The following is a 23,873-nucleotide window of genomic DNA, read 5'->3' as shown; positions in this document are numbered from 1 at the left end:
TTATTAGAATTCCTATTTCTGTGCCTTTGGACTAGACTGACACTTTCTCACACATTCCTGTAGTTCTCCAAATAACACTAGTATCCATACTAATAAGGGTGGCACTGATACAATGCCAAGTGGATACATGTGCCAGACCACTGCGATCATCTAGTTTGTGTCTGGCATATTCTAATGGTAATGAATTATTTACTTCTATAGAAAAGATCAACAGTTGGTTACTGAGATCATCATCTCTTTCAGCTCTGGGAAAAAAATGCACCCTTACCTTTTGGAAGAGCAGCCTGCTGCCTGTGTTTTATCAGTCCATGTACCTGCATGCTGGAGGACAGTGGTGATGTGGCTGCTCCCAGGCAGACAGGTAGGCTGTTCCACACCAGAGGAACTCAGCTGCAAGTCAGCTCTGGCCCTGAAACTGTGAGAAAGCATTTGGATGACCTGTGCCCATGTTAATGTGCTTGCTGAAACCAGGGAAACATAGTAAATGTGTAGGGCACTTCCAGAGTAGAGCAGGGTTAGGTCCAGACTTATCTAAGAGTCCAGGTAAAGACAGTTATTTATCCTGTTTTCACCATCTGCAAAGATGCAGTCACCTCTACCTGCTTTGCACCCGATTACTTTCAGAGAGAAAGTAACAGCAGTAGTCCTACATATTAACAAAAAGCAAGCTGGAATTCCACCTCTGATTCTTCAAGGAACCTTCATTCACACAGAATGAAATAAATTTTCTGATTATACAAACAGACATGAGTTCTCATCCTTTCCAAGTAATGGTGGAACAAACTCACCAGGACCATAGATGGAAAATTAATAAGGAGTCTGAGATTTTTTTATATCCTCTGACACAGAGCTACAAGTAAAAACAAACAAATAAAATGAGGGGAAGAATTTCTGAGAAATGAGAACCTGGTGTACCAAACATGGACCACTAGATGCTCACAAAGAATGTGACTACTGGTTTTCAGCAGGGGTTGGATTCATGGTTGCATTTGTCACATGAACTTAGGTGCTCTGATTTGATAAACAGTGCAAGAAAATGAAGTATATCTCAAGAAAGAATCTGCAAAAAACAACTGACTGAAAAGGAATAAAGTGCAGAAAGAAGCTAATTAAGGGATATCCCAACAACCTTGCTGTTCCAGCTACTCAACTGATAATCACTTTGGTAATGTAGGGTCAAGAAATGAAGAAATTGACTTTAAGTACATTGCAGACTTGGCATTCAATGGGATACTCGATCCTCTGATTCAGATCTCTCCTTTAACTTGGAAAGAACATTAAGTTAAACTTGGATTTCCCACAGTCCCTCTGAGGGCTCTGAATGTTAGTGAAAGATTCATATAATAGTTTAGGATTCAAGAGACTTCTTGAGGTCGTCTAGTCCAGGCTTCTACTTAGTGGGACTAACTTCAAAGGCTTTTCAGGACTTCAGGCAGTCAAGTTTTGAAAACCTGTAGTGATGCAGATTCTACACCTCTTTAGGCAAGTTGTCCCAGTGTTTAACCACTCTCATTGTGTTTTTTCTTATGTCTAATCTCAATTTTCTTTGTTAAGACATGCAAAAATTGCAACAATTATATCTTTTTCTTTCGCTGTTCTCCTCCAAGGCATGTTAAAAATCCATCCTTTCTGTTCAGGTAACCATGAATCTGGCTCCTCACATTCATGATCAGCCTAACCATTAAGCTAAAGCCAATCTTAAGATGCATATCACTCTCTGACAATTTTTTTTTTAAATGGCAAGTTATTAATTTCAATACAAATTAACTAATGCATATAGAAGATGGACTTACCTATTTTTTAAATACTTGTAGTATTGTATGACTGGAAGATTTAGACTATAGGTCAGGGTCATATCATTCCCCTATTCATCAGAAATTGTTCTTGTTACTGAATTAAAAACAAGCCTAAAAAATTAAAGTACCTTCATCCTGATATAGCATAGCACAGCTGCGATTTTATGTGGAAAAAAGAAATTAAAAGGAATACCATACACCCCTGCTACAAACAAGTCAAGGACAGGAAACCTTAGTGGTGATTTCAAACTATAAATGCTCATTATATGAATAGCATGTCAATACTTTTATAAAAAGTAAAAAATAAATTTTTAAGTTACAGCCAATGAAATGTCATTCTCTTTTCTTCCATTTAAAAGCAAGATTGTTCTTGACCTTTGGAGAAACCTGAAGTTCATTGCAAAGGAAGGTAGGTGCAGCTCATACAAAACTAGACAAGAATAAAGCCACTCTAGTATAGTAAGTCCAATTTCCTGTATGTTCCTCAAGGACCTTTGGTGGCACTTGCCACATATTTATAGGCGTCTTACATTTAAAAATTATAAACAAGATATTATTTTCTTAATTAAAAAAAAAGTCTTAAGGAAAGGAAAATAAGTTAGGAAGGAAAAAAATAAGTTATTTAGTTGCAACTCAAATTCACAATTCAAGAATAAGTTAAAAAATTGCCTTTGTCTCTTGAAAAATTGTAAGAACAGGTTCTGATACAGAAAATTCAAATGGTATTTTTCAGTTGTGAGTGAGAAGTAATTGACTAAGATAAACAAAAGTAAATACTATACAGTAAATTTCTCAAAGCATGTTTTTACTTAAGAAATGAGAAAGTAGCTTATACCCCTATTTGCTCTGGGTTCTACCCACATGAATTTTGAAAGGTGAGTTATCACGGAAGAGCTTTACAGGCATTAACATTCAGTGATAAAATGATCAGCAAATCTGCAGTCAGAAAATACCTTTTTCTAAGCTCTGACAGAAATGGAGCACTATTTTTGTGGAGTTTTTGGGGGGAAGCATGTCTGGTATTTTGTTTTCCTTTTTCAGTTAGGTATAGACCAGTACCCAAAAAATTCCTATGTAATATGTAAAATGTTTATGCAATAATGCCTATTTTGAAGGGCTTCTGGAAAATAAAGGACCACTCTTTCCTGCTCTCTCCTTGTAGTCTTCAGTAGCTTACAGAAAGTAGATTGTTGTATGGGAATACATATTGATGATGTCAATGTTCTTAATCAAGCATCTGCTGTTTGTGATTGTGGAAGATGGTCTTTTCCTGACCCTTATCACTGTGTTCCTAAATCTGAAAATAAATTGGTAGCAATAACATTCACCTGGATCCACACATAGAAAAAACTGGACAAAATCAATATGTTAAACTGACACTGAAATGCCAACACTCATGTTAGAGAACTGCCCTCCCCACCTCTCTCTCTCCCCACCCCCACCCCAAATGTCAACAGAATTTCACAGAACAGCTGGAGAAATCAGAAATGTATTTCTGGTACATAATGTATGACTCATAGACAAATTAATGTAAGATGTGTTTAAACCGATTGACAATGGCAATATGGAAAATGAGAAGGAGAGAACAAAAGAGGTATTAAATAAATTAAAAAGTAGAAAACAAAAGCAGAAATATATGAAAGAAAATGAAGAATGGAGAATTAAATAAAAGAGCAGGAAAAACTATGAGAGTAAAAAATAAAGATTAAACAGTGTGAAAAGCACGAAGAAGTAAGTAATAGGAATAGATACGTAATGAAATGTGCTGTAAAGAGTAATAAAAAAGAGCAAAAGGAGGATATAAATTGGAAACAGATCAAGGGTACAACTTTGTAAATGCTACTTACAAGGAAAATAGTAATTTATACTTCTTGTTAAGAGTCTTGACTATATCTTCAATTAAAATTTAGTGCCAGAATCTTCATTTTTCATTAAAAAACTCAAAAATTGAAAATAAAATGAAATAAACAAAATAAAATAATAATAAAAAATGAACAAAAAGCTACAAAACAAAACAAAAAGATGGTGCTATGAGGTGGTACAAAAATGTTACCTGTGCTCTTGTGGTATTTCAGCACTGATGTACTTAAATGTCGAAGTTTATCAAATTCAATCAGGAACATGATTGATATAATGGAAGGAAGCGAAATATACTGAAGCAGCTGTTTTTAACTTTTTCACCAAGATTGAGACTTACATGAAGTATGTTTTGCAATGTGGAAGAAACTCTGAAAATAAGATGTTAATATCAAGGGCATTGATTAAAGAAAATGAAGTTAATTTTCACATGATAAATTTGAGATCAACAGAGGAAGATCGCAGTTTGTGCGGCTTTGCAAAGTACAGAAATAACAGTCCCGAGAAAGACTGATGCCCATGGGTTATTCAGTGAAATAATGCAGGATCTATAGCAGAATGACAAGAACTGAAATTGAGAAAAGACTAGCCATGAAAGGCATACAGAAAACAGTGTATTTGCAGAGATGGTTTACATATGTGAAATAGACACCAAAGACAGCAGCTACAGCTGCAACCATAAACTCACTCCAAAACAGCTGCACAAGCACTTAAAAGAAAAATGGTATTACAGGGTACAAATTCTAGATAGGTATTACTTGGCTGTTGTCAGAACACACTCTGTGCCATCAAACATGTATTTAATCTGTGGGAAGGAGTTTTCTCCCCACCATTCATAGCCCTTTTTCTGATGTCTCTTTCACAGACATTCAGCACATGGGTGGGAAAGTTAGTTACTCCTTGGAGAATGAGTTATGCTGAAACCTTTATGGAAAAGGACATTGTACAGGGAAATTCACACTGTGTGATGGATAACCAGGAAAAAAAAAAAAAAAAAAGAAAAGGTTTAATCTGACTAGAACATGTGAGTCTCACCCACACCCCCCAAAAAAATTCATAATGATAAATCAATATACAGAATTGGGATATTTCTTCTTTATTCTTCTATTACTACAGGACACTGATTATATAGGCTGGACAGGTTTTTTTTATTTAAATCTATACTGAATATTTTAATTAAATACATAGAGTGCCTGTGTGTGTACAGCTGTCTATAGCAGATATTTTTGTGAGTGCACATATAAGAGTGCATGGACATATATTTGGATTCTAAAAACTAATCTAATCCTGAGGTTTAACCTTGAACCTTAACTATTGTCCTCCAAAGCCAGTTGTTAAACAAAAAAATAAACTACTGCTACTTGTGTTGTGCAAGGAGAAGGAAGTCAGGCTGCTGCTGTACATTTTCTAAACCAGCACAGACTAAAGGGCAGAAGACCAAAGTCTGCTGTAGTGAAATCAAAAAGTCTTGGAAAGAAGCGAAAAACTGTCAGGGACAAAGAAGCCTGGAGAGGAAAGGGAGCTCAGTGACTTGGCTAATTCAGTGTCATTAGAATCACCCCAAAGTCTTCATTTACAAAATCATTATATCTTAAACAATTCTTTGGAGCAGTTGTCTGGCCCCATTTACTATTGCAAATGTTTGTTTTGTAATAGCAGCAAAAATGAAACCAAAGTATTTAGTAGGATATGCTCAATGTGGAGAAGCAAGTTTCTTCTGTTGTGAGACAAGAGTCACAATAACCTGTGCAAGCAGAGATCACCAGGGAGAAGCAAATGCATGGCATTAAAGTAACCAACAGATTAGGACAGGAGATCAGGTAGAAACATTCTCAAATTATTCCATCCTGGCATTGTTTTTAATGTAATAAACATTTCGTAATTATTATTGACACATCCATTTTTAAATATTTTTTAATTTCTCCTGTTATTAAAATTATTTCTAAAATCTAAATATAAACAGTAATTCTTTTCATAGCACATTTAATCAGTGTGTTAGGTACCAGGGCAGCAGGCAAGGTAGTTAAAAAAGGAACAAGACAGCAAGGAGAAATTAAGGTAATAGCAAAATACCTTTTGTCGACAAAAATATGAAATACCACTGTAGCCACGATAGAGATAATGACCTTTAAAACAAAGAAATGGCAATGTAATTTTTTTTATGCCACCTCATCTACAGCTATTTGAATTCTATATTTATGGAGACAAATCTTCTCAGTGTATATTAATCTCTTTTTACCACTCTCCATTTCCTGTAACCTCTGCCTATTTGTCATTAGATCCTGAATGTGTCCTACTTGTCCTGATCTTTATTCAGTTTTTGGCAGGAGTCTAGGACATTGTAGATGATGACAAGGGAAAAAAAACTACTATTGAAAATAAATACTTCCCTGCTTTTCAGTGTACTTTTGTGGGAATTAAAAGTTTAAGATATTCCTGTTTTAATGGCAGAAATTCTCATGAAGTCAAAAGCAAAAATAAAGAGCTAGACTTAGAATATATCTTTCATGAATAAAGCAAAGGTTTTCATGGAACTACTCACAGTGATGAAAGTGTCCTTCCCTCGTTAGTTACAGCTAAAAGTTCTTCAAATATGTATCTAATCTGCATGAATTTTACTTCTCTATATCGACTGGGTTTGTTAGGTACTTTCAAAGTCCCTAAATATCCTCTCAAGTTTGAACAAATTTAAATAATTGGGTCACATCTGAAAAAAAAAACTGTATAATTTTCCTTTTCACCCAGTGCTTCAAGGTTTTCAGTAAACAAATTAAACCATGGCATAATTTAGTCTTGGAGGACCCTATTACACAGCTTTGAAGATGACAGTTTGGGTTTCTGTAAAATGTGAAAAACTATTCTTACAATAACAGTATCTTAATTTATGTACATGTTGCTTAATTCATTGTAAAGCAGCACTTACTGAAATCAACTAAATGCCCTTAATTCACACAGCTGATTGCACACAATCAATAAAAATTAAATCCTAAGTAACAATATTTATTGCTTTACTGATAATGTAGCAGTATTTTTCAGTTTTTAGACCATTTTTATTTTGCAGTCTGTATTTCTGAAAATCTAATACATCAATAATTTATAGCACATGTATAAAGTTTTCATTGTTTTAACGTAATTGAGTTGCATGTTTTCTGTCTTCTACTCATGCACAACTCTGTTTTACGGTGATAAAACCCCAAAACCTTAATGCAGAAGTGTAATTATTAAAATGCATTCTGTGCAGTCACTGCAGCCCTTGAATTGTTAAGAAACAGATTTTAAGGACTATGTAATAATGGGAAAAGAGAAGATTAGAGATGTGACTGCCCAAAGGTACAGTACTATTGAACAACTGCGAACAGAAGCATTCTTCATGTAACATTTTCGAGCGTTAAGATTTTTTGCAATTTCTTTGTTGTCTTGCACTGATGAACAAGCTCTTTTGATATAAAGTTCCACAAAGTGAAAAACTGAAGATTAACTGACATCAGATCCATATCTGTTAATACTACCACAGGGAGCAACATGGAAAGAACTGAGTAACAACTGATTTATAAATCAGAAAAATTCAGAAAACAATGAAAAACAATAGAGAAAGACTCTAATAAATGTAAAAACCATGGAAAGGAAAAAAACCTAAATAGTAATGCCATTCTGGGGCAGTAAATCCATCCAATTCATCCATCTAGTCAGAAGAAGAAATGTATTTCCAAGGCCAAATACAAATTTTCAGGACCCTGTCCCAAAATACTCCAGGCTATACAAGATTTAGGCTACTTATTAGCTTAACACATTTAAAAGACAGAAGGCAACAACAAATACTATTGTCATTGCACTGGGTAGATCCCAGACAGCGATATGCTGCCACCCATCTCTTGCTCACTCTTACCACAAAGGGATGAGGTAGAGCATCAGAAGAGCAAATCTCAAAACTGGTCAGTTAAGATAAAGACACATTATTAGGTGAAGCAATGCTGTATGTACAAGCAAAGAAAATTAAAGAACTCTTTCACTGTTTCCCATAGTCAGGCAGATGTTCAGCTGCCTCCTGGAAAGCATGGCTTCAGCATACATCATGGTTGCTTTGGAAACAAAACCCCATAACCATGAAGATCCAAATTCCTCCTTTTTTTCCCCCCAGCTTTTATTGCAGAGCACAACACTGTATAGTACAAAATATCCCTTCAGTGGGGGAAAAAAAATAAAATAAAATAACACCACCGTGCAGACGTTGTTTGGCATTAGCCAAAATATGTATGTATTATCAAAACTGTTTTAGTCACAAATCCAAAGCACAGGATAATTAAGTCTGGTATAAGGAAAATTGACTCCATCCCAGCCAGACCCAGTACACCCATAGATGAGGTATTGTCCAGGCGCCAGTATTCTTATGCTTGACAAACCACTAGTCCCTTCTTCCACTGAAGTGAACAAAGTCCATGGAAGAAACATGAGTAATTTATATATTTGTTTTTACATTGATTCAGGCGTATCAGTTAGTGGGTTGTTTACACACCAGAGTTTACAAAACAACAGCATTATGCTGGTTCAGAAGAGTTAGCATTTAAGAGTCATGATCTTCTAGTAATACGAGACCCTTGTAAGGCTCAGAAAAAAATCCATCCAGTGGATATGATCTCAATCTATAACCTTCAGCTGTAAGTACAATATACAGTGCACTGTATATAGTATACAGTGGGTTGAATATAATCCTTCAGTACACCATACTAAAATACATTTAAAATATGAAGAAAACAGACTAGTGTCCTATTTAGTACATAACAGAGTGTCACTGTGAACTATTGCCATCTCTAGTTTCATGACATCTGACGCAGTGTAAGAGATAAAACTATGAAAGAAGAAACAGTTCTCTGAATAATGAAATGCTATTTATAAATGCGGTCTCATTTTGTAAGGAAGATGTGTGGAAGAGATGAATAGCTTAACTGTAACTCATAGTCAAAGAGCTCATGGCTGGAATTACAGGTAATTATAATTTCTGAGAAACTCACCCCTGAGTTTGGACGAAGTGTCAAGGATTCTTGATTAGCAATCTGCCACCTATATAATGCTGTGGAAGGCACAGGAAGCAAAGAGGACAGTCAAATCAACCTTCATAAATCTTGTATGCTTACGCTTACAGCTCTTATATAAATAGAAAATTAGGATAAATTACCAAGAGTCAGTGTTCTGCCAGAAAAAAAAACCCTCTACCTCTTTTGTTGCCATACAATTTTGACAGTGTTTTAATTCATAGTAACTATGCAATATTCTGAGTTGATGTCCCTCAAGCAGATGGCACTCCAATTATTCATATTTGTAATAGACTTTTCCCCCACTTCAGAGAAAACTAATATGAGATAAATTTTGAACATGAAAGCAAAATTTAAAAATTGCCTTCATAGTTGTTGAGCTAACTGTGGAGGACTTCTTAGCCCCTCTGCCTCTATCCTTGTGGAAACTCTTTAGGTCTCTTTTTATGGCATATTGTTTCCTCATTATATCATCATCTGTGTTTTCATTAAGCTTGAGACAGATATATCCAGCTGCACAAATCAGTCTCCCTCAGATACAATTAGATGTAGAACAAAAAAGAAGGAAAATACTGGATCTCAGACTGTTCTTCCTAACCGGGATATGTGCCCTAGAAAATAGCCAGCCATCAGACTCTAAAGCTGCTTTAAACTTTAGCATCATAAATGTCCACAGATCTTAAGGAGCAGTAGTAGAAAATATCTTTGATCCAGGAGCACTGAATTAAGATCTGAATTTGCATCTGCAAATACTCTTAAGGGAAGCGATACTCACTCCTGACTGCAAGTTTTTTGAGTATATCCTGTAATACCCTATGTGTTGGTTTCTTATGGACACCAAACAACCAGTTTTTGAGAACTCTTATGGTCATGTTTTCACCTTGCAAAATTAGTTTTGGAGATGTGATGATATGTGGAAATCTTTACTGCTGAAGTAATGATGCAGAAAACTGAAATGCAGGATTGAGGTTGAAACAGGTCAACTGAACCAAGGCAAATAGCATCAGGTTCTAGTGACATTTTCTGTTAGGGATTAGAAGTGATGATGAATGAAGACTTTTGCATTAGAAATACTAAAGCCTTATGCTCTTTCCTGATGAGGGATGCTATAAGATTAAAAAGGACCAAGAAGCCTGTGCCATACTGGAACAACATTTATGTATAGGTCATTCGTATACAGAATCTCCTTTTTCCAACTGGAACTGATTTATAAGGGGTAGGAGATAGCCATTTCCTTAGGGACAGGGAATATTAATAAAAAGCTATCTTTGGGACTTTTCTAATCAATACATTAAAAATTAAATCTAAAAAAGGCATTTGAAAATGTCTGTGATTGTGAAGAACACTACCCCACCCACTGCATCAGTTTGTGCAAGTTCACCTCAGAGACAGCCTACAGAGGTGAGGTCTTTGAGTTGGTCTAAACTGCTGTGATAGTGCCAATAAAAACAGGTTTGTCAGTGTGCAAGTTTTTGTAAAAAAATCCATTAAACTGATTATGTAATGCTAAGCAGTAGCCCACAGCTACTGATCATAGAAAATGCCATTAATTCCCATCCTCCAACAACACAGAAAAGAAGGATGTGTATGTCACACTGATCTTCCTCATGTTAACTTCTGCCACTTATGTGCTAAACCACAAAGAAGTTTCATAACCCTTTCTGATTTATGACATAGAGGGCTCTTACTGAGATTTACTCTCTAGAAAACAAGCTAATTTTTTTAGCTAAGAATGTATACTTCTGCTTCTAATATGGTGTCTATTTATACGATGTAAGTCACATTCTTCTATCAGACCACTGAAGTGCCAATAATTAATAATCTAGTCTCAGGTAAGACTAATACCAATGAAAAAGGTATTTTTGATCAAATTTGAAATGAAATTTTTTCATTTAAAGGCCAGATTCTCAGCAAGCATAAATAAAGGCATGAAGACAACCACTAGGCTCTTACTCTTAAGCACTGTCACCTGATATTAGAAACACTGTATCCTTTTTCCCTTTAACACACTGCAATAATTTTAAGCAATATAGATCATTGATGTTATTGCTGCAGAATTACACTTATTAAAAATACCAAGAACAATTTCTCATCTTACTAATCTTTCTTGCTAACATAATAAATATCTATAAGACAATATGTTCAAGCACAGAAAAAGTAATTTAATCAACTGTGTAAAATGTATACATTGAATGGTAGTGGATCTGCCAGTCTTATCCTGTGTGTTTTTGTTGTCGTTTCCTTGGTTTTAATGTATGTGTACAAGAGAGAGACCAAATTTAACTTGTATTCCTAACACCAGCAGCCACACTATGTGCCATTTAAAAGGTCATTTTTAACCTGAGTCTTGCAGAAATCTTCAGATTGTTTTTTCCTCTGGTATGACCAAATTTTGAAAGTCTATATTATAGGAAGTATGACCACTATGCAATAACTGGGAATTCTTGCATACTGTTTTTCCAGAAAGTAATTTACAGGACTTTACAGTCTTACATACTCCCAGCAGGTTAACATTTTACCTTTTTTGTTGTTGTTGTTGTTGTTATTATTTTGAAGGCCACTTCAAGGAAGTTTGCTGTTTTCTCTCAAATTGACTTTGGTTGATCAAACATACCCTGGGGAAGACAGAACTAAAAAAGAAAGCTTTTTTTTTTAACTGTTCTGTTTTTTACTGCTACTGTCAAACTTTATACTTTTCAGAATTCAAACACTGTGCAATGATCACTCAGGACAGATATTTTGAACATTGTTAAAAGTAGGGGACATTATATTTTCATCAGTTGGGTAGATTTTCTAAGCAGCAGGGATGTCCTGTTCCAGATACACAGTCTGTTCTCTCCTGCTACTTACACCAAGAATATAACAGTTGTTTATTACTATATGTTCCTACTAGATTCAAAATCAGATTATTTCTCAGAAGTGTTTTTCATTTTGTTTGTTGTCACAATTTCCAAAACAAAATTCTCCAGACTGACAGATAATTTTTCACTGCACTTTGGGTTTGTTTTTTTTACAAACTATGGTACACACATTATGCTCAGATTTATTTCAACTGTATTAATTTAAAATCAAAACATTTTGAATGTGTTTTCTCCAACAAGGGCATATTACAGGATACCTTTAAAATAAGTTATGGAACTACGTAATGGTGCACTTTATCTAATGGTAGAGAATAATTAAGCTATAAATACATGTTTAGATTATATTAAGTGGTATATTTTCCAGTTGATGCACAGGAAATTAGCCTTAAAAGTCCTATTAGTGTTAAGTGGAAGCTGTATTTCTAAGCTGTATTACTAAATCTGTTTGCATCACTTTAAAGGTTTACCACTTAAGTTAGAAGTAGTCATGAAATTCAGTGAGAGGGAAATTGTCCCTTCCTCTCCATATAGATGTCAGAGTTGAAAAACTCATTATCTGACAATATTCATCACATTAAAGCATAATTTTTAACTTCTGTTACATATGTATTAATCTGTCAGATGTAACATCAGTCACCCTATTAATTTGAGGTACCTTGTAGATTGAAGCAACATACCATCAAGCTCATTAAAAAAATCTTAGAGACAGAAATTTCAGGATCCAAATCTTCTTTTTACCCCCATTCCTTTTGTAAGATAGATTTATGCAATCAGACACTTTCTGTTTGCCTGTTGCCCTGTCAGATGTTATCACAAATTTTGCAAAAAAAGCACCTTAGTAGAAGAGAGATTCTGGTTGCCCAGAACAGAACCAAAGTCACAAGTCTCTGCCAGGGTCCTCGCACAAGCCTGCAAGAGCAATTGTCCCTTTTGTTTAAACCGTGGTAAAAATCTTCAAGCCTGAAGTCTCAACATTCAGTCCAGAAATCAAATTTTAGGAACCCTTGCAATTGTTACTCAGAATACTTTATCCATTTCACACTTCATAACAAATCTGAGTATCATGTGTAAAGTGCAACACAGTGGCCAGCTGACAGACTGGTGGCATTGTAGTCACAGCTACATTGAATTCAGTAGGTGCAAATTTACCTTGTCTCAGTGACTACAGTATTAGGTGTTTTTCTGAGGTAATATTTTATAGGAATAATTGTCATATTTCCATTAAAATGAGGAAGTCCAGGATGAAGAGTTTAGGTGTAAAACCTGAGACCTTCATGGTTTACTTAAATAGCAAATTCAGATTTTTTAATACATATTTTTAATAAAACTTTAAAAATTCAAATCATTTTCTCCTACAAAATGCTGACTTATCAGTACCGAAAATCTCTATAAAAAAAAGGTCAGTTTAAGCGCAGTTGTTTTATCAAATATTTTTCTAGAATCCCTAGACACTTGAAATGTTCAGTTTAACATTTTAAAACTGTAAAATCCTCTCATTTTCTCATTTCAAATCCATTTCTTCTTTCAGAACCCTTTAGTTAAAAAACAGAGAAAGAATATACCAAAATATAAATTCTTTAAAACTCATTACTGATATTTTTGCACACTCACTGTGCAATCACTGTGTCTACACTGTGAAAACAAAGGAAACCTCTTTTTCTGCTCTTGTTATATTGTTACTTGGACATCATAGTTCGAGGGCAAATCACAGGTACAAGACTTGTTTTTTTACTGTAAAGAACCTACAACCATATCTTATCCTCCAGTCCCAGTGTCAACACAAATGAGTTTCAACACCCTGTATTGACAACTATAAGTTCTCCTAGTTTTACTTCCAGGCTTTGTTGTTTGTTTGTGTTTTTTTTTTTTTTTTGTGCTCTTAATTTTTTTGTCTAATCAAGTGTTACTGTAAGTTTCACAAGGGTATGTGCATTCTCTTTCAATTAGTTTTACTTTTCTTTCTACCTGTGTCCATGGGTTTGTATTGGCTCAATTCAGCGAAAGGATATCCATTTACTTTAACAGATCCTAAATCAGATCCTAAATCAAAGCAGATCTACTCATGATATAGGAAGGGTTGCAGTGAAAAGATACTGAATCTCAGGCTATTTGATTCTCTAGTATTCCAACATGTTATAAGTGGAAAAACGGTCTAGTATTTCATTTGCTAGCTTTATTTGATATCAAACAGCACACCTATTGGTTCCATCATGCAATGGAAGGAATCTTCATTCACCCATTTTGCCACAGCTTCACTAAATTCTTCAAAATTGTCTGTGTATGAAGCAAACTCTCCACACAAATAGAATCAATCTTTTCAGATGTAAGACACCAGTAATAATCCATACTGTGAAAAAACCACATCCACTGAAGTATTTTTCTCTTTCTGCAAGGAAAATTTTAACACCCTTCTAAACTAGTTGTGAATATTCCCACTGCCAAACAGCATGTCCAGAAAACCATTATGAGTGAAGATAATTCTATTATATGCTTGTGTTGCATAAAACATGTAAATACTCCATTTTTAGGGAGGTTAAAGATTACATCCAAGGAAAACATCAGTTGATGCTAGCTGTGGAGTGCACTTGAGAGAAAATAGTAAATTATAAAAAAGAAAAGAAGATACTAAGGACCTGACATCTCTTTCATCTCAGCCCTGAACACTGCAAAATGTCATTAAAATCCCTGATATGAAAAAGGCATCATAGAATCATCAAGGTTGGAAAAGACCTCCAAGATCATCGAGTCCAACCTTTGTCCAAAGAACAGCATAAACACTAAACCATATGCTCAGAAGCATGAAGTCGAACGACAACTGTGCAAGAGACAAACCAGCGTGAGTTGTCATCACTTTGCACATATGCGTGCCCAGCTGTGGACTCTGTCCAGGGTAGAGCTGTTTATGGCACTACACAGGAGCAGAAATGCTTTGAGTCCTGACACCACAGCCAATGTCTCACACACACAGAGCAGAAAAAGGAGCAGAAGCTCCTCAGCTTTAATTCTGGTTCTGTTTCCTCATATGCGAACGCTGAACTCTGAATGGATCTAATAGGAAAATACAACTGGTTTTCAGTGATATTGTGGGCAACAACTTTCTTCAACCCATGAAAGAACTTCACAGAGACTAATCTCAGATCATCCAGTTATATGGAGCTTTTGTATGCACAGGTTATGATGCAAGCATGAGATATCAAAACCAAAATTAATGGAAAACGGAAACAAATATATATTATTCTGAAGCAGGTAAAAATCATGCAAAGAAATGTATAAATTATTCATGCCCCTAATTGTTCCTTTATCTTGAAGAGGGACATAAAGAGATAAAGGTTCCAAAATGACAAGCCAAATGTAATTACATATTTCTTATCACAACAGTCATGAAAATGAATCACAGCCTATTTAAAAAAAAAATTAGAAGTCTGGTTTTAAAATCTACCTTTTATGAAGTAATAAGTAAAGTGAATAAATCAAAAAATTAAACAGTATATACAACATTGATACCATGAACAAACAGCTGCAACCCCCATTATTTGTTGGAAAACAAATAAAAACACATAAATCAAAAAAAAACCAAATAAAATATGCGTAGCAGCTTTTTCAAAGTTCAGATTTTTCTTTTTAAAAAGACTGAACAGGCAGGTCTGTAATAAATTCCTAGTACAGAAGCCTACTTTTAGATCATGTAGGGGATGTCAGTTGTAAGGATGAAAGTCAACAGAAGCACAGGTAGATAAATTTTTTAAATTACTATCTTTAAAGAATATTGTAGTTTTCAGGAAGAAAATGTTAAAAATTTTTTTCAAGCAGTATCTATACCTCTTTTTGGTCATTACAGTTTTTAGCCAGAAAAATGCAACTTGAAGTTGTTAATACTTCACAGTGTTATGGAGTCTGCATAACTCATTAAGTCCAAATGTCACCTTGCTAGCTTCCTGTTGTGCTGAGGAGAAATGAATGATCAGGGGTTTCTATCACTACATCATCTGGTATTCAAATACCTTGATATATTTTTCTGCAGTCTAGAAATTACAGTAATGGAAAAAAACCCTGAAACTGACTCCCATTCACTGGCACACAGGTGGGGGAAAAAAAAAAACAAAAAGAAAAAAAAGAAGAAAATAGCAGTGCCCCGACGGACAGCTAGTACAGAATCTCATATTCTCCCCCTGGATGTATCCATTCAGCTCTAAGTGCTAACCTCAAGCATCTCTCATGACACAGCTATGCCAAGCTTCATACTAGAACTGTAACCAAGGCCTTTCTGATATACATTGATTAGTGCTGCTTGTCAGCACCTTTGATGGATATACCCTTGGAGAGAAAAGCAAACATATGGCAAAAGCAGAGACAGAGATTGGAATCGCCTGCAACTCAGCATAGCACTGCTTGGTCACGAACTGCTCCACTAGACCATTGAAAAACCTACCCTGACACACTGACTCATGGTACAGTGCCCCCAGGGATGCCACTCTGCATTCCTTTCAAAATAAACAATCCCCATGTATATTTGAATATCAATTAAACATTGCCCAAAAAAAGGAAATAAATTATTACATATTGTGGGCTATCTTCTGGGAAAACAAGCAGTGCTAATTTTAGTGCTATATAGACAAGAATATATTTCATTGCATGTAAATACAGTAGACTTAAACCAGCTGATGAATATTGATGTTAACTTATGAAAATTCATGGTTTACACGGTGTGTAGAGAAAATAGGCACACATTTCTTAGCTTGTTATCTTACCGTAAAATGCATCCTTTCTGAGTTCTGCAACATGGGGGAATTTCAAGCTTCCAGATTTCGTGTATGGGTACCTCATAGAAGTTCCATCTCCTGAAATACCTCCTACTGGAAAAGTATGTCCTGTGATAAACTACACACAGTAATATTTCTTATTTCTTATGACAGCTTTTATAAATGTAGTTTGTCTCCCCTTCAAGTAAAATATTAGCACATGAAAAAGTACTTTGCCATTTCCATTGTAACATTCCCTGAGTTTTCTACAACCCGAGCTTTTAAAAGTAGAATTTAGTTACATGTTTTCATTATAAAATTGCTTAAGGGTCTGAGGAAAATATTTATTCTTGAATAAATAATTCTATTTACAAACTTGCCATACGTTCTTCTTGGTGAAGAATTATTCAGACAAGTCAGGTATACACACTGCCAGAATAAATGTAACATATTTCTTTTAAGAACAAGTTGAACAGTAAACACACTTCCCTCTTCTTAAAGCTAGGGGGAAACTTGCATTTAACAAGCAAATATGAAGCTTATAAAACTTAAGATTTGAAAAACTGATGGAGGCTATATGTTTCTGGACCCTACTCTGTGAGTTTAAAATGGCACACATTATTAAAAATGATACATTACTATAAATAATATTTTTCTTTCCCTAGCACACGGTGTGTGACCAACCCCATAAATAATCCCACACTGCTGGTGATTTCTCATTCAAGAAAGCCTACTCCATGCAAGACTTACTGAGAAAGATAAGACTTTAAAATTGATGGCATGCTGTGAAAATGTTAGTTTGTATGTCTTACATAGTGTTATGGCAGTTGTGAATTTTGATTTTTTGTGTGATTTTGGCAGTTGAGAAATGTTCTGGCTCAACAACACCAAAGACACAAAAGCCTACATTTATCTATATCAGGGCAACACAGAGCACAAACCTTTACATTCTGCCCTACTTCATGTATGCCTCATGCCACCTTCAATGAAATGAATCTCAGCTGTAGGAGAACAACCCTGTGATGCAGCAGAAGAACAACCCTATGATGCAGCAGAAGATAACCTTACCTCCAAGCTCTAATGCTAAAAGCAACAGAAAAAAATATATAAACCCAGTATTTTTATGTTGAAAGCAACCATTCACAAAGGTATGTGGATTGAAGGAAATCTTTCCACTGACAGCAAAGGACCATTACGCTGGAAGAGTTATTGTCAGACTTCAGGTGGAAGGAACTTTATAATATAAGCAATCGTGCACTCAGTTTAACCATTCAGATTTTCAGAAACTTTGAAATACTCACTATTTCTTAGTCCTCAAATGTTTTAAAACCTCCACTTACTTCAGAAAAATTGGTTTCATAGTTGCTTTCAGCAAAAGTAAATTTAAAAAATGTAATAATCTTTACAGCAAAATCTATTTATTAAGTACAATAGATATAAACAAATGATTTTTTATTCAAGCAACTAACATTATAAACTTGTATATATCTTACCTTTAATGAAAGTTTACATCTGACACTTTCTCCATACTTTACTGGGATCTATGACAGCCCATTTTCTTCAGAATCTCACTCTTCACATTTTCTGACCTGCCTGTATGAAAGTTCTTTTAAATTTAATTTGGATGAAGTTTCTCTGTTTGCATGCCCTCAAGATTGTCCAAATAGCTCTTTATTCCATAAGTATTAGTTCCATGAAAAATTAGGAGAGAAGCATAGAAAAGTGTATCTATCCTATATTTCATCCCTTTTGACAATAATATATCTTATTTCCATGTCTTCTGTGCATATCCCAGCTGTTTCTATGCTCAATATTTGCATGAGAACTAGCCATACAACTTTCCTCCCTATATATTTCTTCCCCTCAGGAAGTCCAGTCATCCATCCCTGATGAAAGACACGCTGTTCCAAACAGGGCTTCCTATGCAGTCTTCATATGTAGGATTCATGTTAGTTAAGCTGTAGCAAGGAACAGAACATCAAAATACAAGCTAACTGAGGGAACTCCTTAATTCAGTCCTCTAGTGTCATAGGCAACTGTATTATGTAGTCTTTCCATAATGGTTTTCTCTTATTCGTAAATATTATAAAATAATACATTATCTAAATATATACCTGGAGATGCCTTTCTGTTGGGAAACTGTGGGCAGTGAAGATACAAAAAACCCCAGACAACAAAACAACAAATACAGAAAGACATTTGGTTTTGTAATGAGGTATAACATCCTTATTTCTTGGACTACAAACACTTTAAGGTTCATGAGAATGTTTAGAGATTATTTGAGAATTGCAATTTAATTTTGTCACACTGAGCAATTTTCTAAAATACTTGTAAGACAACTAGGATCATAGGAACACTGCAACTGTGTCATAAATACTTAACTAGGAGCATAAGATACAATGTATTGGGAAACATTCATTAATTAGATTCTTTTACTTAAAAAGAGGTATGTTTAAGAAAGAGGTTTATGCAGCTTTATTCACAAGATGTCATCTTTTACATGTGTTGGCTAACTTGTTTTCCCACAACAAGAGTGTTATGAGTATTTGTAAAACTCCAGCCCCCGGAGCTGCCAGCTCACAGCTATGAGTTTTACTTTAATATACAGATATATGGTTCTTTAATACCTCGAGATAGCATTAAGAGAATAAGTGATGGGCTTGTTCCCAAGGAATTTCTTTGTTAATTTAGGGGAGTAGATAAGGGGACTTGGCCAAAGGACACCACACAAAATGTTCCACCACAATACTGACTCAGCATATACTATTAATCCACAACACTCAAGCCAAAATCCAACCAATTCCACAACACTTAAATCAAGATCCAATCCTTCCAGCTCCAAACCACTCTAAGCATCAAGAAAGGAGCAAAGAGAAGAAGATAAGCAAGGAGAGAGGAGAAAAAAGGAGAGACAGATTATACAACTATAACTAAAGCCTTGCAGAGGCCCACAAGAACCTCTCTGGTTGCTCATGTTTCCCATTTTGTGAAACTATGTCATCTCATAGGCTGACTGGAAAGGCAACATGTGATGTTGCTTGTAGCATCCTAATAGAGTGGAAAAACTAGAGATCACTGTTTAAAGTATTAGATTTCATTCAAGTTACTGAAGCAGCAAGACCTGGATAATGTTTATTCATCATTTATTCATCACCCATTATATCTTGTGGCAGCAAATTAAGGGCTGTTAGTGAAATATTTGTTTTAATGTGTCTTGGAGAACATACTGATGTCTGACTTTGTTACTATTGTACTTGAAAATCTTATTGCTACCAAAAATAGAAACCAAATAATCAAATCTCAGTTGGTTACTGTACATATTTATTTCCAGCAATTTGTATTGCATTAGTAATACATTAAAATTCTCCACAAGTATAATCAATTGCTGAAGTTAGTTAAATACTAAGCTTTTGCTCATTATAATGCCATTAAGGATGGAAGTGTCCCTTGATGTGATTAATGGACTCATGCAGAAATTTGTGCTAAGCACTAGTCCATTGCTGGTACTTGCTTTTTTTGATGACATTTACCTTCTGGTATCTTTCTAGGATCTTTCCTAATCAGTCAGAATACTTGCACCTGGCTTCAGTACCTTGTAGCCTCTGCAGTCTGGAGAATTGGGTACTGAACTGCCTGGCACTTTGTTGAAAGCTTTTGTTACCTTTTATTAAGCAAAGTTCTCCTACTGATATGACTGCAAATCTACTGTCTTATGTGGTGCCTGTGGGAGGAAACTGTTCAATTAGGGGGAAGAAAGTACTTCTTTGCCCTAATTAACTGAGATCAAAGTGAATGTGCTGCAGCCAAAACTTAAGCAATGGCCATGATGACATACCTCAAAGAGCTATACAGTAAAGGTCATAGTAATATTGCTTCTCTTTTAATATTCAACTTTTATTTTAAAGTACCTCTGCTTTGCTTCTTTCCTCATTATGCATTGGATTTTCTGAGTTGGTTTTTAGCTTGCCATTATTTCATTACCGACTTTTTTAAGGCTTTCTTTTCTTATGGGCAATATTTTCTTCCTGCACTCTCAAGAGGTTTATTATGGCAAGAAAATAGACTTCAAAATATGCATTTCACATTGACAGCAAGGTACAGGTGGAGTTTCCAAAAATACTTCTCTGGTGGAGTCTCACCAGCTCTAGTGGGATCAGGATTGACACTTTGTCCTTTTGCATCATTTGTGACTGCCATTGCAAACTTGACTCTTTACTGTCACTGCCATAAAGATAAGTCTGCCGTGTTTGGAATTCTACCCAGAGTCTGTGGGTGGACAGGTGTGATTGTTGAGAGGGGCCACCATCAGATCAATCCTCTAAATTCCCAAGGTACCCTTTCTTTAGCCAGCAGCGTTTATGCACTCACAGTCTGCTGCCTTCCCATCAGATGCAGCTGCTTTCATTGGTTTGCTTCTGCTTACTCAGTGCATGAAGAATTCTGAATGTTTAAAAGTTTAGTAGGATTTTAAAATGGATTTGTGAAAGGAAGAGCAAAGAAAGCATTGTAGCAATGTACTTACAAGTCAATACTCACATGCTAGTTCTGGTTTTCAGAAAGGATTTTCTTTTGTCACTACACTGAAGATCCATTATTGATTCTCATTTTCCTTCAAAGTAGCCTTAAAAGTTTGCCAGTATTAGCATTAAGAAATGCTCAATATCAGTTAGCAAAGCTAAGAACTGAAAGGTAACAATGATAATCATAGCAATTTAATCAATACTGAGGTAATTAATATTTTGCCTCTGTGTCAAACCTGTAAAACAAGGTGAAATAATACAGAACGCAGGGATATTTTTCCTTCAGTTTGTGGTATATAAAGCTTGCTGAATTGTGGCCTTATTTTAGCAGGCACACCTGACATTTCCCAAAGGCAAAATTAAATGGGTCAGAGAAAAATCATCTTGAAACAATTTGCTGCCATGAAGATTTGAAATTATTGCTAAAGTGCATGTCCTCTCTATGATGAGAACAAGAACCTGAAAGTTGGTCATTCTGGCAATATTCAGAACCTCCATTTGTCAGGCTGCTGCCTGAACATCAAAGAAAAGCTGTAGGAAAATAATGGAAAATCTTAAAATAACAAACCTTCTATCTTTTCCCCCATGTACCTGAGTGACTTTCTTCCTTCTTCTACTCCAAGAAATCAAGTTATGAAAACTGGTTTTCCTCTGTCTCAAGTTTATTTCAGGAACAGCTTTACTGTGCATGCCCCTTTTAGAGCTCTTCTAGTTCTATTCGATCACCCCAGTTGTTTGTTACAGCTTTGAATTTGCTAAGATGGTGATTTTTCAAAGAAAGAAAAAAAAACTTCTATTGAATGACTATTTAAGTCAAGATTAATTCTTTTCCTGGTTTTTCAGAGTTATCTTTTCTTTTAAACCATTCCAAAAATGCAAAAAAACTTCCATATGCCCTCCCTTTGAAGTGTCCTGCTTATTGTGGTGTTATTTACAAGCTCTCTAGCTTCAAGCCTCTTCTGAACTAGGTATACATGCTAGTAGTGAAGAAAATGTCACCTATGCTGGGACCTCGAAAGTGTTCAAACAAAATCTTTACTCAATTGACTGGTAAAAAAAGCTCACGTTTAACAGTTTGAATCATTCAGTAAGTAAATGTTTGAATGAAGATTAATGAATCTGTATAGAGTTGAAACAGTAAGTGCAAATGTTAGCACTTTGCTTCATTTTTAATTACACTGAGGATTTAATAGAAATATACAAAGCCTCAAATTGATTTCTTTTCAGAATACATGTTTAAAACTTTCTCTATTTTCCCCCTTATTCAAGGAGTTGTACACAGTGAGTGGGAGCGACTGAAATGGTTAATGGCTTAAGCATTATTAAAATCACTGAAAACCTTTTGTCAACTGTAGCAAATTGTTCAGTGAAGCAACTGCCCACCCCATCCTGAATATGCCTACTAATTTGGACTGTCAGGGGCACTTGAGATAAGATAAAGGTGGTACTATTGTCCATTTATCCCAGCAGAAGAAAGTGTCAGAGAGACTGGAATGCTGATGGCTCAGACAATCAACATGCAAGCTGATAATGTGCAAAGTAACTGCCCAGTAACTGCTGAGGACGTGAAAACCTCAGGCTGCAAGCTGGGTGTGCAACAAGGTAAGGAAAGAGGCACATCCTGCCACATCCTGCCAGGTAGGTAGTGTTTCTTTGTCCTTACACAAATGACTCAGCTGTGTTAACTCCCCTCCGGGAACTCAGAAGTACTGAACATTCATTTGAAGGCTCAAGGTATTCATCTCTGCTGATGGTTCACACTGGGCCATGATGGATTTAATTGCACTCACTCAACAGGCAGCTGCAATGTCTTAGAAGGATCCAGACAAGACTGGAAGGAACTCAACAAAACTGGGACTCTCACCACTGAGAAGACCAGAAGAAGAGGACCAACAGGACATTGCTGGAATTCACATAGTGATGATACTTTTCCTACTTAAGCCATCTCTCTGGCACTTTCTCTCCCTCCTCCTCTCTCTTTTTCCTGTTTCTTTCTGTCTCCCTCTACCTGACATTTACTGCTAAATAAAAATCCGTACTATTGACTTTGGCATATGGTCTCGTTTGCACCTTAATTTAGGCAGAGGCATCTTTCTAATAATTTTAAGGACCTGATCATAACAGTGAGAAGGAAGCCTGGGCTGGTGGTGCACTCTGCCTGAGAAGAGTAACAAATATACCTGGTTCTCAGTTCTACCCTTTATGACTGCCAAAGGGCAATCCAGCCCAAAGGAACATGTCTGTCCGTGGTTTGGACCACACAGTGAAAAGAATCCCCTTGCTTAAGCAAGGATTCACAAAATCCCCAAACAGCAAACATAAACCTACTTGAATCCCTGCCACAAAGTCACGAGTGAGCTTTCTACATCTTCCCTCTTCCTGCTCTCCTCTTTAGAATAAGCAGGATGGATGATAGCAGTATCAGATACTGCACCATCACTGCAGATCCAGTGGCATTTCCATGAGCAGGAATTTGCACTCGCAGTTAGAAATTTTAACTTTTGGAAACTAATTATTTTCATATTGAGCTATGCACCGGTCAGCTTCCACAATGTAACCTTGAAGTTAAACTACAGCAGTATCCCTTGCTTCAGTACAGCTGAGTGGAAAAAAACTATGAAAACTTCTCACTTATCATAAAAAATGTGCTTTAGGAAACAGTGAAGAGTTTTTTAATCTGTGTTCTTTTGGATCACCTAGTTGATTTAGTAAAACAATCCTTTGTAGAAAAGTAAATTAGAACTTTTACTTTCCATTTCAAGCTGTGCTTGGATTTGCCATTTATTTCACTTTCAAGTAATCTGAATAAAAATATTTAATTTATCCCTCCTTTTCTGCTTTTTTTTTAAATCATACTAAGATTTTTTTTTTTTTTTTTTTTTAGGCAGGATTAAATGCAAACTGGGAAACAGACCATAACTTTGTCATATCTGTCACTCAGCTCTTAGTGCTGCCACTTAGAAAGGATAAAGTCTGCCTCAGCAGACAAACTGAGGATTAAAATAGTTTTAGTTAATTAATTATTTTAAAAACTAGTTCAGCCAACTTATTTGTGACTAAGCATATTATA

General features: G+C 35.5%; 2 long non-coding RNA genes across 5 annotated transcripts in view; one reads left to right on the top strand and one right to left on the bottom strand.

The window, feature by feature from the left end:
- Nucleotides 1-23,033, top strand: part of LOC126651894 (uncharacterized) — a 101,711-nt gene extending 78,678 nt beyond the window's left edge. For 2 of the 4 annotated variants that reach the window (XR_007631812.1, XR_007631814.1), the window contains 2 exons: nucleotides 22,271-22,405; nucleotides 22,601-23,033. This is a non-coding gene — a long non-coding RNA (uncharacterized LOC126651894). Of the gene's footprint in view, nucleotides 1-243; nucleotides 340-14,072; nucleotides 14,200-22,270; nucleotides 22,406-22,600 lie in introns of those variants that run through there. The other 2 variants (XR_007631815.1, XR_007631813.1) reach the window with 2 other exon arrangements.
- Nucleotides 1-23,873, bottom strand: part of LOC126651898 (uncharacterized) — a 90,695-nt gene that overhangs the window by 44,437 nt on the left and 22,385 nt on the right. Inside the window, exon 2 of the long non-coding RNA XR_007631822.1 lies at nucleotides 269-415. This is a non-coding gene — a long non-coding RNA (uncharacterized LOC126651898). The remainder of the gene's footprint in view (nucleotides 1-268; nucleotides 416-23,873) is intronic.

Source organism: Myiozetetes cayanensis, unplaced genomic scaffold, assembly GCF_022539395.1.
Source record: "Myiozetetes cayanensis isolate MyiCay16 unplaced genomic scaffold, myiCay2020 scf7, whole genome shotgun sequence".
Lineage (NCBI taxonomy): Eukaryota > Metazoa > Chordata > Aves > Passeriformes > Tyrannidae > Myiozetetes > Myiozetetes cayanensis.
The sequence above is the reverse complement of the archived record's forward strand: the minus strand, read 5'-3'. Positions and strand labels throughout refer to the sequence as shown.